A 15,429-nucleotide genomic window follows, 5' to 3' on the forward strand; every position below is an offset into this window, starting at 1 on the left:
CAGTGATGAAAAACTCAAAGGTAAAGAGAATTTGCCACTCAGAGAGAAAAAAAGAATATTCTGTTTCTAGGTAAAACTGAAACAGAAGTTGAAACAGAAGTTGTTAAACTCTAAAATAGGGTGTGGAAATGTCAGCAAGAAATAGTGATTGCTAGAGCTGCATGGGCAGCGTGAGAGCTCATCACTGGTCAGGTCAGATCTTCCTAACTTTCCAGTGGAATATCTAGGTATTCACAAGGGATGGTGGGAGACTTGAATGATCAAAGGATGCTGGCTAGGAGAAGTAAGATCAATAAGCTAGCTTTGGGTGCCACAGTTGAATGCACAATCAGTGCACTGAGCAGCTTGAGCCAGAAGACAACATAGCAGTGAAATGATCACACCAATACACCAAGCACTGTGTGGGCAAATCCTATCAGGGAAGGAGAGTGTTACAAGCCTCCACACCTGCCTGCATAAGATTTTTTCTCCCCTTTGGGGACTGTTGAATTGCTTATTTTATACATACCTATACCTCTTACAGGGCTTCCCTGATAGCTCAGTTGGTAAAGAATCCGCCTGCAATGCAGGAGACCCCAGTTCGATTCCTGGGTCAGGAAGATCTTCTGGAGAAGGGATAAGCTACCCACTCTAGTATTCTTGAGCTTCCCCTGTGGCTCAGTTGGTAAAGAATCTGTATGCAATATGAGAGACCTGGGTTCAATCCTTGGGTTGGGAAGATTCCCTGGAGAAGGGAAAGGCTACCCACTCTAGCATTCTAGCCTGGAGAATTCCTTGGACTGTGTAGTCTACGGGGTCTCAAAGAGTCAGACACAATTGATTGACTTTCACTTTCACTTTCAAAATTCATATGTTGAATCCTCCCCACGCCCTATGCTTCATAATGTGACCTTGTTTGGAAATAGGGTCACTATGTGTGCTAAGTCATTCAGTCATGTCTGACTCTTTGCAACCCCATGAACTGTAGCCCACCAGGCTCTTCTGTCTTCTGATTCTCCAGATTCTTGCCTGATTTTTGCCTTCTTCCTACTCCAGTAGTCTTGCCTGATTCTCCAGGCAAGACTTCTGGAGTAGGTTGCCATGCCCTCCTCCAGGTAATCTTCCCGAACCTGTCTCCAGAGGCTCCTGCATTGAAGGTAGATTCTTTACCACTGAACCACCAGGGAAGCCGGATCATTGTAAGTATAGTTAAGATGAGGTCATACTGAGGTAAGGTGAACCCCAAATTCAAAATTGTTAATGTCCTTATAAGAAGCAGAAATTTGGACAAGACCCACATGAAGGAAAAATGCAATGTAAAGTTGAAGGTTGAGATCGGGGTGATGCAGCAAAAGTCAAGGAATACCAAAGATTGCCAGTAAACCATCAGAAGCAAAAAGAGAGGAATGGATCTTCTCCCATGCAGCCTCCAAGGTACCATCCCTGCTGACATCTTGATCTAGGAATTCTAGACTCCAGAACTCTGAGACAGTAAATTTCTGTTTATTCTGACACCCAGTTTTTGGCACTTTGTCACAGCAATCCTAGGAAACCAAGGCAGGGGCTATAAAAGGCAATGAGAAAACTAAAACTAAATACAAATAAAAATCCCCCCTTAGGGCACTTTGAGAATTGTAGAATACAGTTTGCAGTGTGGTATAAATGAAAAATCAGACAGATCTGTGTTCAAATATTGTTATTCTTGTGTTCTGGGTAGGCATTCTTAAACAAGTTATTCAGCTTCTCTGAGCCTCCATATCTTTATCTATAAAATGAGGAAATAGTGTTTAATTTGTTTGGTTTTTGTAAGGATTAAATAAATAGGTTTATTTCGATTACTGTCTCAAAAATGTAAGTTCTTCCTTTCAACTGATTGATACATTATTTCACAATGATTTATGGTATCACTTCCATTTATGGGAAGGAGGTTAGGCTCAGGAGTCATTCAGTTAATAAGAGCTCTTCTAACTTTACTTATTTTATAAGAGCTCTTTTTAAACAGACTTGCCATATAAGTCCAGGGCCACAAATACTACAACTCCCACCTCCCTGGGTTGTCTGCCCAGTGAAGAAAATATAGTATCTGTTGCATTTGCTTTTTGTTAGTTTTATATAATACACATATAAAGATATATATTATGTAAATATATATCATATGTATTTATTTTTTATTTCATATTCCAACTTGGACTTGCTTGCTGGGCTGTTTCCTTGATTTCTGAATGGTTTCATCAGAAAGTTCTTGGTTTCATTAGAAGTATGACTCTTTCATGATTCAGAGCTCTCCAGCAAAATGACTAAATATGGATTAATATGGCATCAAACAGTTAAAATATCAAGATTACAGTTAATGTATAAATATTAAACCAAATGAGAAAACCACCCATCAATTATCTTTTACAGAAAAAGGCTTTTGTTCTATCCAAAATGCAGCAAATCATGGTATATCAGACATCCCTCTATGATTTAAAATTTGATATATATTTATTTGTCATTTCACTATAATATCTGAGGATATAATATTTTTGAGTTTTTACTATGAATTACTTGTTACTCCAAAAGAAAAAATAAAGTTAAAATCAAATTAAAAAAACCTTTCTACTTCATTTAAAGAAATAATTTTATTATACATAACCCTCAAGGAACTATGGTATTAATGATTTACCTGTTGATTATGATCTCTTTAGGAGCCATATACTTTAAAAGAGCGTATACTCATTGCTTCTCAGTAGAATTGATAAAAGGAACTTGAACAAATTATGTGTATAACAAGGTTTTCTGATGATAGTGCAGATCACTCATGTTAAGCATTTAATTTGTAAGTATTGTATTTGCAATATTGTATTTGTATTTGAAATACAATACAAAATATTGTATTTATTTCATTGATTCTAATAATTTTTATTTTGAATATGCAAATATTTTACTCAAACTGGGAAAAAATAGTAGTTTTGTTCTTACATTATGATTGCATAGTGATATTAAACCCCCAAATGTATCTGTACTGAGTAAAATTTATGCATCACAATGAGAGAGAGGAAATGAATGATTTTGAACGCTGTGAGAAGTTCTGAGAACTCAGTGAGGGTTGAACTGAATGGCATAGTGGAATATGGGTGATCATTTCCAGTTATGGAACATTCCTTCCAGTTCCAGGATACCAAGACCCTTTAAAGGAAAAGAAATGCATGAGCTCAAATGTTGGTTCCCTAATGTTATATAAAATCCTGTAAGTTAAGGGTTGGAAGTTTATAACACTAAGTTTGGAAGCAATGCATTTGGTGAAATTTATCCCTGATGCCTTTTGTAGTTCAATCCTAAACTTCATTTAGCCTACAAAGTCCATATGGGCAGTTTAAAGACTTAGCTTAACATTCTGTTTTTAGAGTATGTGAACCAAGACATTTGGACTATGAATCACCATTTGGTAGTCTTTTAATTCTAGGTGACACTTCGTTTCCTCCAAATAAGAACCAAACTTCAAGAGAAAAATTTCTCTGACAAATAATATTAAATGCATGTTAGTAGTTTTATATCATTTTGCCTTTTTAAAGAATTACCCTTAAAATCCATCATGAATCCTGCTTGCTGTGCTGGGGAAAAAGGACTCAGAGGTCTGAGTACTTGCCAGGTATCAGTATATCCAACACGAGAGAACTTTTGCCTTATTTTTCAAAAATGACTGACATTTAAGGGAAAAAAATGAATAGAATATAAATTCTGATATTCAGACAGTTGTTCTAGTAGTCACATTTTTTTTTTTTAATTTTAAAGTAAAAACAATCCTATAGTCATTGTTCCATTTGGGACATCGACACTTGATAATAAAAGTTCTGTCTATGCCTCAATAAATATCATATTCTGTAAAAGGAAAAGAAGTCTTAAGATCTTCAAAAGCTTCATATTAAAGTATATTTGGCAGTATATTTATATGTGGCATTTTATAATACTTTATGAATCTATATCCTCCAGGCATCTTGGTTTTAAGGACCTGAGGGAAAATTTATTAATTTCTTTGGACCTTGAGCAGCAAATTTAGATTTAATCTATTCATACCTTCTTGATGGTATGGCATAAAGGTTCAGAATACTGACTGTAGAGTTAGGCTACCTGGATTTGAACCCTTATTAGCTTATTATTCGGAGAAGGCAATGGCACCCCACTCCAGTACTCTTGCCTGGAAAATCCCATGGATGGAGGAGCCTGGTAGGCTGCAGTTCATGGGGTCACTGAGGGTCGGACACTACTGAGTGACTTCACTTTCACTTTTGACTTTCATGAACTGGAGAAGGAAATGGTAACCCACTCCAGTGTTCTTGCCGGGAGAATCCCAGGGACGGAGGAGCCTGGTGGGCTGCCGTCTATGGGGTCATACAGAATCGGACACGACTGAAGTGACTTAGCAGCAGCAGCAGTAGCTTATTATTAACTGTGCAAACTTGTTAGCCACATCATGTAAGCTTTTCTGTAACCTCATCTGTAATGAGGATATCACTAGTGCCCTTTTTCCTAAAGTTTCTGTGAAGATTAAATGAGGATAAAGCATATAAATCAAGTTCTCAGCATAGTGCTTGGCATATAGTAAGTGCTCACACATATGTATAATACTCCCTCTTTCAAGCCAAGAAGCAGGGGAGCCATCAGGGTGCACAAGAGTAAAGACGGAGCCCCCTGTGGTCTGTATTTCCCTTTGTCTTTTCTTATTTGTACTACCCCGGCGAGCTTCCCAGGAAGCCATGGCAGAGATGCCAAGTAGAGCTGGAAATGAATTCAGAAAAATCTGAGGGCTGAATTTATGTGCAGTAACCACAAACACAACACTGTTGTTCATGTAGAATTAGAGAACGCCACTTAAGTCTCCCAGTAGTAAAATTATATAATTAGAAGAACTGTTGTACATTTTTACAAAATGGAAGAGAGTGTCATACAAGATCTAACAGAGCTCAAATTGAAATACCCAGCTCCAGTAATGTGCTTCTAAATTTAGCTTGGTTTCTTGCAATCTGCATGGCTCATCTTCCAGCAAGAAGATTAGCATGTGCTCATAGCCATAAAATTGGCAGATATTTAATTTATAGTAACTGGGTTTTTAAATTTAAATATTAGATTTAATAGGCTAGATAAAATGTAACAATTATGTATGAAAAAATTGAGTCCATTGTAATTCATTCAAATAATGCTTACAATACAGGATAAAGAAATAAAGGGAAAGTAAATCAAAAATATTCCACTTACATTCTTTAGTAGTTGCACAGTTCTTCAGAGCAATCAGTTTTACAGCATATTTCTTATTTAACAGGTATACTTATTTAGGCACCCCATGTAGAAGATATCAGAGAAAATAATTGAATAGGTTATGATGGGTGTTGAGATCTACTCCATTTGGTTCTTTATTAAAGTATCAGAAAAAATATGATCAATTAGTTGCCCAATCCAAACTTTAGGAGCTACTTTTAAATTCAGACTCATCTTCCTAGACTTTGGCTTCTCCTTTACTTAAATTGTTAAGCAAAAACAAAACTCACGCAGCAGATGTTTTTGACGTCCCACGTCATATTCTCTCAGCTAATTTGTGAGGTCAGTACTGGGTTGGGGGAGAGAATTCTAACCTCCTGAAGGTCCTCGTCCTTGGCGTGCACATCCTTTTCCAGTCACTGAATCAAACACTAATGTAGATGCTGCTGTGAAGGGATTTTTACAAATGTAGTCAAAGTACAGATCAGTTGACCTTAAAATAAGGACATTATTTGATTTCATCACATGAACCTTTTGAAAACAGAGTTTTCTCAACTGGTGGCAGAAAAGGAAGTCAGAGAGATGTACCCCTCCTAGCTTGGAAGAAAGCAAATGTGAGTCTTGTGAACTGCCTGTCTAGGGAGGGTCTGTGTGGAATGAAATGTGGGCAGGATCTTATACCCAGGAACAGTCTCCAGGCAACAACTAGCAGGAAAACAGGGACTTCAGTCCGACAACTGCAAGAAGTGCCTCCTGCTAATGACCAGTGAGTTTGCAAAAGGACCCTACGTCCAGATGAGAACCACAGCCCCAGCCGACACTTTCATGTCAGTCCAATGAGGCCCTGAGCAGAGAATCAAGTTATGCCTGGGCTTCTGACCTTCAGAAACTGTGGACAAATTCATGGGTATTATTATTATTATTTTTAAAATAAAAATTTATTTTAATTGGAGGCTAATTACTTTACAACATTCTACTGGTTTTGCCATACATCAACGTAAATCCGCCACGGGTGCACATGTGTTCCCCATACTGAAACCCCCTCCCACCTCCCTCCCCATACCATCCCTCTGGGTCATCCCAGTGCACCAGCCTGGAGCATCCTGTATCATGCATTGAACCTGGACTGGCAATTAATTTCACATATGATATTATACATGTTTCAATGCCATTCTCCCAAATCATCCCACCCTCGCCCTCTCCCACAGAGTCCAAAAGATTGTTCTATACATCTGTGTTTCGTTTGCTGTCTTGCATACAGGGTTATCGTTACCATCTTTCTAAATTCCATATATATGTGTTAGTATACCGTATTGGTGTTTTTCTTTCTGGCTTATTTCACTCTGTATAATAGGCTCCAGTTTCATCCACCTCATTAGAACTGATTCAAATGTATTTTTTTTAATGGCTGAGTAATACTCCATTGTGTATATGTACCACTGCTTTCTTATCCATTTGTCTGCTGATGGATGTCTAGGTTGTTCCATGTCTTGGCTATTATAAACAGTGCTGCAATGAACACTGGGGTACATGTGTCACTTTCGATTCTGGTTTCCTCGGTGTGTATGCCCAGCAGTGGGATTGCTGGATCATAAGGCAGTTCTATTTCCAGTTGTTTAAGGAATCTCCACACTGTTCTCCATAGTGGCTGTACTAGTTTGCATTCCCACCAACAGTGTAAGCAGAGAAGGCAATGGCACCCCACTCCAGTACTCTTGCCTGGGAAATCCCATGGATGGAGGAGCTGGTGGGCTACAGTCCATGGGGTTGCTAAGAGTCGGACACGACTGAGCGACTTCACTTTCACTTTTCACTTTCATGCATTGGAGAAGGAAATGGCAACCCACTCCAGTGTTCTTGCCTGGAGAATCCCAGGGACGGGAAAGCCTGGTGGGCTGCCGTCTATGGGGTCACACAGAGTTGGACACGACTGAAGCGACTTAGCAGCAGCAGCAGCAACAGTGTAAGAGGGTTCCCTTTTCTCTACACCCTCTCCAACACTTATTGCTTGTAGACTTTTGGATCGCAGCCATTCTGACTGGTGTGAAATGGTACCTCATTGTGGTTTTGATTTGCATTTCTCTGATAATGAGTGATGTTGAGCATCTTTTCATGTGTTTGTTAGCCATCTGTATGTCTTCTTTGGAGAAATGTCTGTTTAGTTCTTTGGCCCATTTCTTGATTGGGTCGTTTATTTTTCTGGAATTGAATTGTAGGAGTTGCTTGTATATTTTTGAGATTAGTTTTTTGTCAGTTGCTTCATTTGCTATTATTTTCTCCCATTCTGAAGGCTGTCTTTTCACCTTGTTATAGTTTCCTTTGTTGTGCAGAAGCTTTTAAGTTTAATTAGGTCCCATTTGTTTATTTTTGCTTTTATTTCCAATATTCTGGGAGGTGGGTCATAGAGGATCCTGCTGTGATGTATGTCGGAGAGTGTTTTACCTTTGTTCTCTTCTAGCAGTTTTATAGTTTCTGGTCTTACATTTAGATCTTTAATCCATTTTGAGTTTATTTTTGTGTATGGTGTTAGAAAGTGTTCTAGTTTCATTCTTTTACAAGTGGTTGACCGGTTTCCCCAGCACCACTTGTTAAAGAGATTGTCTTTTCTCCATTGTATATTCTTGCCTCCTTTGTCAAAGATAAGGTGTCCATATGTGCGTGGATTTATCTCTGGGCTTTCTATTTTGTTCCATTGATCTATATGTCTGTCTTTGTGCCAGTACCATACTGTCTTGATGACTGTGGCTTTGTAGTAGAGCCTGAAGGTAGGCAGGTTGATTCCTCCAGTTCCATTCTTCTTTCTCAAGATTGCTTTGGTTATTTGAGGTTTTTTGTATTTCCATACAAATTGTGAAGTTATTTGTTCTAGCTCTGTGAAAAATACCATTGGTAGCTTGATAGGGATTGCATTGAATCCATAGATTGCTTTGGATAGTATACCCATTTTCACTATATTGATTCTTCTGATCCATGAACATGGTATATTTCTCCATCTATTAGTGTCCTCTTTGATTTATTTCACCAGTGTTTTATAGTCTTTTGTTTCTTTAGGTAGATATATTCCTAAGTATTTTATTCTTTTTGTTTCAATGGAATGTGAATGGAATTCACAATGTGAATGGAATTGTTTGCTTAATTTCTCTATTTTCTCATTATTAGTGTATAGGAATGTAAGGGATTTCTGTGTGTCAATTTTATATCCTGTAACTTTAGTATATTCATTGATTAGCTCTCATACTTTTTTGGTGGAGTCTTTAGGGTTTCCTATGTAGAGGATCATGTCATCTGCAAACAGTGCGAGTTTTACTTCTTTTCCAATTTGGATTCCTTTTATTTCTTTTTCTGCTCTGATTGCTATGGCCAAAACTTCCAAAACTATGTTGAATAGTAGTGGTGAAAGTGGGCACCCTTGTCTTGTTCCTGACTTTAGAGGAAATGCTTTCAATTTTTCACCATTGAGGATAATGTTTGCTGTGGGTTTGTCATATATAGCTTTTATTATGTTGAGGTATGTTCCTTCTCGGAGAAGGCAATGGCACCCCACTCCAGTACTTTTACCTAGAAAATCCCATGGATGGAGGAGCCTGGTAGGCTGCAGTCCATGGGGTCGCTAGGAGTCGGACACGACTGAGCAACTTCACTTTCACTTTTCACTTTCATGCATTGGAGGAGGAAATGGCAACCCACTCCAGTGTTCTTACCTGGAGAATCCCAGGGACGGGGGAGCCTGGTGGGCTGCCGTCTATGGGGTCGCAGAGAGTCGGACACGACTGAAGCGACTTAGCAGAAGTAGCAGCAGCATGTTCCTTCTATTTCTGCTTTTTGGAGAGTTTTTATCATAAATGGATGTTGAAATTTGTCAAAGGCTTTCTCTGCATCTATTGAGATAATCATATGGCTTTTATTTTTCAATTTGTTAATGTGGTGTATGACATTGATTGATTTGCGGATATTGAAGAATCCTTGCATCCCTGGGATAAAGCCCATCTGGTCATGATGTATGATCTTTTTATGATCTTTTTTTTCCGAATTGTTTATCAGGTAGATGCCCTCTCTCTTCCTCTTTTGTTTGGTTTGGTGGGCATTTATCTTGTTCCTTTACCTGCTGGTTATTCTTCTGTCTCTTCATCTTGTTTATATTGCTGTGTTTAGGGTGGCGTTTCTGTATTCTGGCAGTCTGTGGAGTTCTCTTTATTGTGGAGATTCCTTGCTGTGGGGGGTGGGGGGTGGGGTTGTATGGGTGGCTTGTCAAGGTTTCCTGTTTAGGGAAGCTTGCGTTGGTGTTCTGGTGGGTGGGGCTGGATTTATTCTCTCTGGAGTGCAATGAAGATTCCAGTAATGAGTTATGAGATGTCGATGGGTTTGGAGTGACTTTGGGCAGCCTGTATATTGAAGCTCAGGGCTGTGTTCCTGTGTTGCTGGAGAATTTGCATGGTATGTCTTGCTCTGGAACTTGTTGGCCCTTGGGTTGTGCTTGGTTTCAGTGTAGGTATGGAGGCTTTTGCTGAGCTCCTGTCGATTAATGTTCCCTGGAGTCAGGAGTTCTCTGGAGTTCTCAGGATTTGGACTTAAGCCTCCTGCTTCTGGTTTTCAGTCTTATTTTTAAAGTAGCCTCAAGACTTCATCTATACAGCACCATTGATAAAACATCTCCTTTCGAAGACAATGGGCTGTCTTTCTGTGTGCCTTATGTCCTCTGCTGGCATTCAGAAGTTGTTTTGTGGAATTTACTCAGTGTTCAAATGTTCTTTTGATGAATTTGTGGGGGAGAAAGTGGTCTCCCTGTCCTATTCCTCCACCATCTTAGGACCGCCTCTCCATGGGTATTATTTTAAGCCTCTGTTTCTGGTAATTTATTACACAGCTATAGAAAACTAATACTACATAGCCTTAACTGCTGCATGTAGTTCTGTGTGAGCCCAGACTCATCTCTCACTGGCTTCATCCTTTCTTCAGAGTACATTGTGTATCCATGCTCTTCCCACCTCAGGGTCTTCTCCAATGCAATTGATGCCTCTTTGGCTCTGTTCAGTCACATAAGCTTGGTGGTGGTGGTAGTTTAGGCACTAAGTTGTGTCTGCCTCTTTTGCGACTCTATAGACTGTAGCCCGTCAGGCTCCTTGTCTGTGGGATATATCCTGGCAAGAATACTGGAGTGGGTTGCCATTTCCTTCTCCATAGGGATCTTCCCAACCCAGGGATCAAGCTCAGGTCTCCTGTGTTGCAGACAAATTCTTTACTGACTGACCCCCCAGGGAAGCCCTTAATGCTTTGGGGGAATGACTAACTCAGTGGAGGCTAGAGTCAATAGAGAAAAGGTCCAGTGTTCTTCAAGCAGACATCTATATTTCCCAAAAGTGCTGGGATGACTGTATCAGTGACCGCAACAGGTACCATCTCATTAACTAGACATTCCCTGTCTCACTTTGCCTCCACAATAAGTTTACTTGCATACACGTACTCATTTTAGCCTCTGTTTTCTAGAAAATCCAAACTAAGAGAGTTACAAGCCTTTAGGTGAACTAGATAAGACATAAGTAGACCTTACCCCCCCTAGTATAACATCTTTAAAATATTAGCAAGAGATGGAGTATTAAAAATAAAAAGAAAATGTTTCTTGAGCCAATCACAAAAAAGAGAATAGCACATTTGGTTTGAAAGAGTCAAAATCATGAGGTTGTGTAAAATACCTGAGAATCTGCTGTGTAATCACTTGTATCAAGTCCCCCAAAATGATTATTACAATTCATTTCATGTGACTAATGTATTATATTTATAAAGTTCCTTTATATATATTATCTCTTTTATTTCCCACAGCAATCAGTATTATTATTATTTATTTATTTTACAGTTCTAGTGATCTTGGTCTCTTGAATAGCTTGGATGGTATCGTTTTTGAGCAATATATTCACATAATTGTTAATTTGAAATAAAAAAATGATTTAACTGTGTATTTCAAGTAAAAATTTAAATGCTTCTTCATTTCAAAACCATTTCGTCATTCAATAATGGTCAGTTTTTTGTTCCCTGGTTTGCCAATTCTATAACAGTTAAAAATTCTTTAAATAGAAGTAGCATGTAACTCGGAGAAGGTGATGGCACCCCACTCCAGTACTCTTGCCTAGAAAATCCCATGGACGGAGGAGCCTGGTAGGCTGCAGTCCATGGGGTCACTAAGAGTCGGACACGACTGAGCGACTTCACTTTCACTTTCATGCATTGGAGGAGGAAATGGCAACCCACTCCAGTGTTCTTGCCTGGAGAATCCCAGGGACGGCGGGGCTTGGTGGGATGCCATCTATGGGGTCACACAGAGTCGGACATGACTGAAGCAACTTAGCAGTAGCAGCAGCAGCAGCATGTAACTTCATGGAAGTTGTACTATTTTTATTGTGGGCAGTCTATTTCCTTAATATTGATTTTACAATTTGACTTACTAATATTTACTCAGTTATTTTTAAGAAGTTAGTTCTGTGAGATTTCTGTTTGGAATAGTGATGTTCTTTAGAACTGTGAGTTTTTAAACAATTCCTGGGCCTTAAATTCTCTGTATTCTGAAGCTCTGTCATTATTTTCAAGATGAATCCTGTGTGATTGTATTTTGTGAAAGTGGCCTAATAGAACCTATAAAATCTCTTTGGGAAAATTAGGCATTCTCTGGAAGATCATTTCTGTTTATACATTATGTTCTCTGAATTTCTCTTGCTTAGTTCTTTGCTGGGATTTTTTAAAAAAACGTTTGACAGTCATTTCCTGCTGATTTTTCAAATGTCAAAGAGTAGTCCTCTGTTTGAGGTATCACAGTTGGTTGTTACAAAAAAGATTTTTTATGTCAGAATTGGAAGATTATGACTGCAGGCAGGGGAAAGTAGCAAAGGAAACAGAACTCAAACCAAAATCTTCAGTGGGGAAAAATACAAGGCAACATGTAAAATTGGTTCCAAGTTTTCAACTACATTTCAAAATTATATTTCAATTATGTGCCCTATGATCCATCATCATTCATGAACTATGTAAATATGTACTGTTTGGGATTAACGTTTTTCACCTTTACTAGGATGTTTTTGTTTTTAGAGATTCTGTTTATTTATCAACTGCTCTCTTATGATTTAACCTTCATTAGTGTTAACAAAATAACTACTTTTGAAGATGATGCTATTGCCTTATGGAGAAGGCAATGGCACCCCACTCCAGTACTCTTGCCTGGAAAATCCCATGGATGGAGGAGCCTGGTAGGCTGCAGTCCATGGGGTCGCTCAGAGTCAGACACGACTGAGCGACTTCACTTTCACTTTTCACTTTCGTGCATTGGAGAAGGAAATGGCAACCCGCTCCAGTGTTCTTGCCTGGAGAATCCCAGGGATGGGGGAGCCTGGTAGGCTGCTGTCTATAGGGTCACACAGAGTCGGACTTACTAAGTCCGACTTAGTAGTAGTAGTCGGACTACTAAGCGACTTAGTAGTAGTAGTAGTCTACAGCTAGAACTGTGACTAACATGTTCGCAGATAGCCAGTAGCTACCCTGCCTTATCAATTCTTTGGCATTCCGAAGAATTGATGCTTTTGAACTGTGGTGTTGGAGAAGGCTCTTGAGAGTCTCTTGGACTGCAAGGAGATCAAACCAGTCAATCCTGAAGGAAATCAGTCCTGAATATTCATTGGAAAGACTGATGCTAAAGCTGAAGCTCCAATACTTTGGCCACCTTATGCGAAGAACTGACTCATTAGAAAAGACCCTGATGCTGGGAAAGATTAAAGGCAGGAGGAGAAAGGGACAACAGAGGATGAGATGGTTGGATGGCATCACCAACTCGATGGACATGAGTTTGAGCAAGCTTCCGGAGCTGGTGATGAACAGGGAAGCCTGGCATGCTGCAGTCCATGGGGTCACAGAGTCAGAAATGACTGAGTGACTGAACTGAACTGAACCTTGTCTTATAACTGACTGTACACCTGGACGAGTCTTTTGGGGGGCCTGCACTCTTATACCCTCGTATATCATTAATCATGTGCATCCTGGACTGTTGTTTATGAACAAATGATCATTTTCTCATGATCTGTGATCAATTAGCTGCCTAAATTGTTTCACCTATAGTATTTCTCCCTTTTAGTGTGTGATGTTGTATGTATCTTTATGCTCACAGAAATTTTCCATGTAGTCAGATTAAGATTATGGTTCAACACACCTTATTGTGATCATCAACTGGATATAGTCTTCATGTCTCCTTACAGGCAGTGATTACCAAAGTTGATCCTATACTTTTGAGGATGGTAGTGGTGTGGTTAGTCACTGAAATGAATAGGAGGCAAAGGTCAAACTTAATCTAGAATTAAAAATAGCATCACTGAACCCTGAAATCTATATTGCTGTGTTAAAGTGGACCTAAATCAATACGGAGCCCCAATTTGTCAGATCCTAGCGTCAAGGTAACAATTACAGGCCCTTCCTTTTGGAAGATTGAATTTGGGTTCAGGGGATATTTGAATGGGGTCCATAAATTCAGGTATAAGGTGTACTCTTCTCGTTGTCATTCTTTTTCTCAGAAAGGGCATTATCTACCAAAATAGCTTAACATAAACAAATAACTTTCACACTTTTAGACCAGGCTACATCAATATCTTGCCATTTCTTTTAAAATTAGCAGCTGCATTTACAGCTTTGTCAGCTAAGTAATCAAGTATGTAGAAGTTTAAGTATGGAACTTTATCTGGCATGAGAAGATTAATACGTGCTTTGCTAATAACTACATTTAGTAGGATGGATTTCTTCAGGAGTTCTATTTGTCTATTGTGCAAATTCACAATTACATTCCCCAATTACCCTAGACACTGCTGTCATTATTTTTATTCTCTAGAGGGCTTCAAGTTTTAACTCTTGGAATTAATTATATTGTAAATTACTTTATAAAAGAAATTTGGACAAATTTTCTTATTTTGGAATAGCAACAGAAATTGGGATTTTAGCAAATATCTCTTTTTTAGCCCCAGCCAACTCTTTTATCTTAAGCTTTAGAAAAGAAACATATTTCTTCCATCTCTTGTTAAGCACATGGAAAGTTATTCACTATAATTCAAATATTCAGTGAGCACTTGCTATAGCTATCAGTTCAATTCAGTTGCTCAGTCATGTCCCACTCTTTGCCACCCCATGGACTGTAGCACGCCAGGGTTCCCTGTCCATTACCAACTCCTGGAGCTTGCGAGTTGGTGATGCCATCCAACCATCTCATCCTCTGTCATTTCTTTTTCCTCCTGCCTTTAATCTTTCCCAGCATCAGGATCTTTCCAAATGAGTCAGTTCTTCACATCAGCTGGCCAAAGTACTGGAGCTTCAGCTTCAGCATCAGTCCTTCCAATGAATATTCAGGACTGATTTCCTTCAGGATTGACTGGTTTGATCTCCTTGAAGTCCAAGAGACTCTCAAGAGTCTTCTCCAACACCACAGTTCAAAAGCATCAATTCTTCTGCACTCAGTTTTCTTTATGGTCCAAATCTTACCATCCATACATGACTATTAGAAAAACCATAGCTTTGACTAGATGGACCTTTGTTGGCAAAGTAATGTCTCTGCTTTTTAATATGCTGTCTAGGTTCATCAGAGTTTTTCTTCCAAGGAGCAAGCATCTTTTAATTTCATGGCTGCAATCACCATCTGCAGTGATTTTGGAGCCCAAGAAAATAAAGTCAGTCACAGTTTCCATTATTTCTCCATCTATTTGCCATGAGTGATTGGACCAGATGCCGTGACCTTTGTTTTCCTAATGTTGAGTTTTAAGCCAGCTTTTGCACTCTCCTCTTTCACTTTCATCAAGAGGCTTTTTAGCTCTTCTTCACTTTCTGCCATAAGGGTAGTGTCATCTGTATATCTGAGGTTATTGATATTTCTCCCTGCAATCTTGATTCCAGCTTGGGCTTCATCCAGCCTGGCATTTTGCATGATATACTCTGCATATAAGTTAAATTAGCAGGGTGACAACATACAACCTTGACATACTCCTTTCCCAATTTAGAACCAGTCTGTTATTCTTGGTCTGGTTCTAACTGTTGCATCTTGATCTGCAAACAGATTTCTCAGGAGGCAGGTAAGCTGATCTGGTTTTCCCATCTCTTTAAGAATTTTCCAGTTTGTTGTGATTCACACAGTCAAAGGCTTTGATATAGTCAGTAAAACAGAAGTAGATTTTTTTTAGAACTCTCTTGCTTTTTCGATGATCC

This window comes from Bubalus bubalis, chromosome 10 (assembly GCF_019923935.1).
Source record: "Bubalus bubalis isolate 160015118507 breed Murrah chromosome 10, NDDB_SH_1, whole genome shotgun sequence".
NCBI lineage: Eukaryota > Metazoa > Chordata > Mammalia > Artiodactyla > Bovidae > Bubalus > Bubalus bubalis.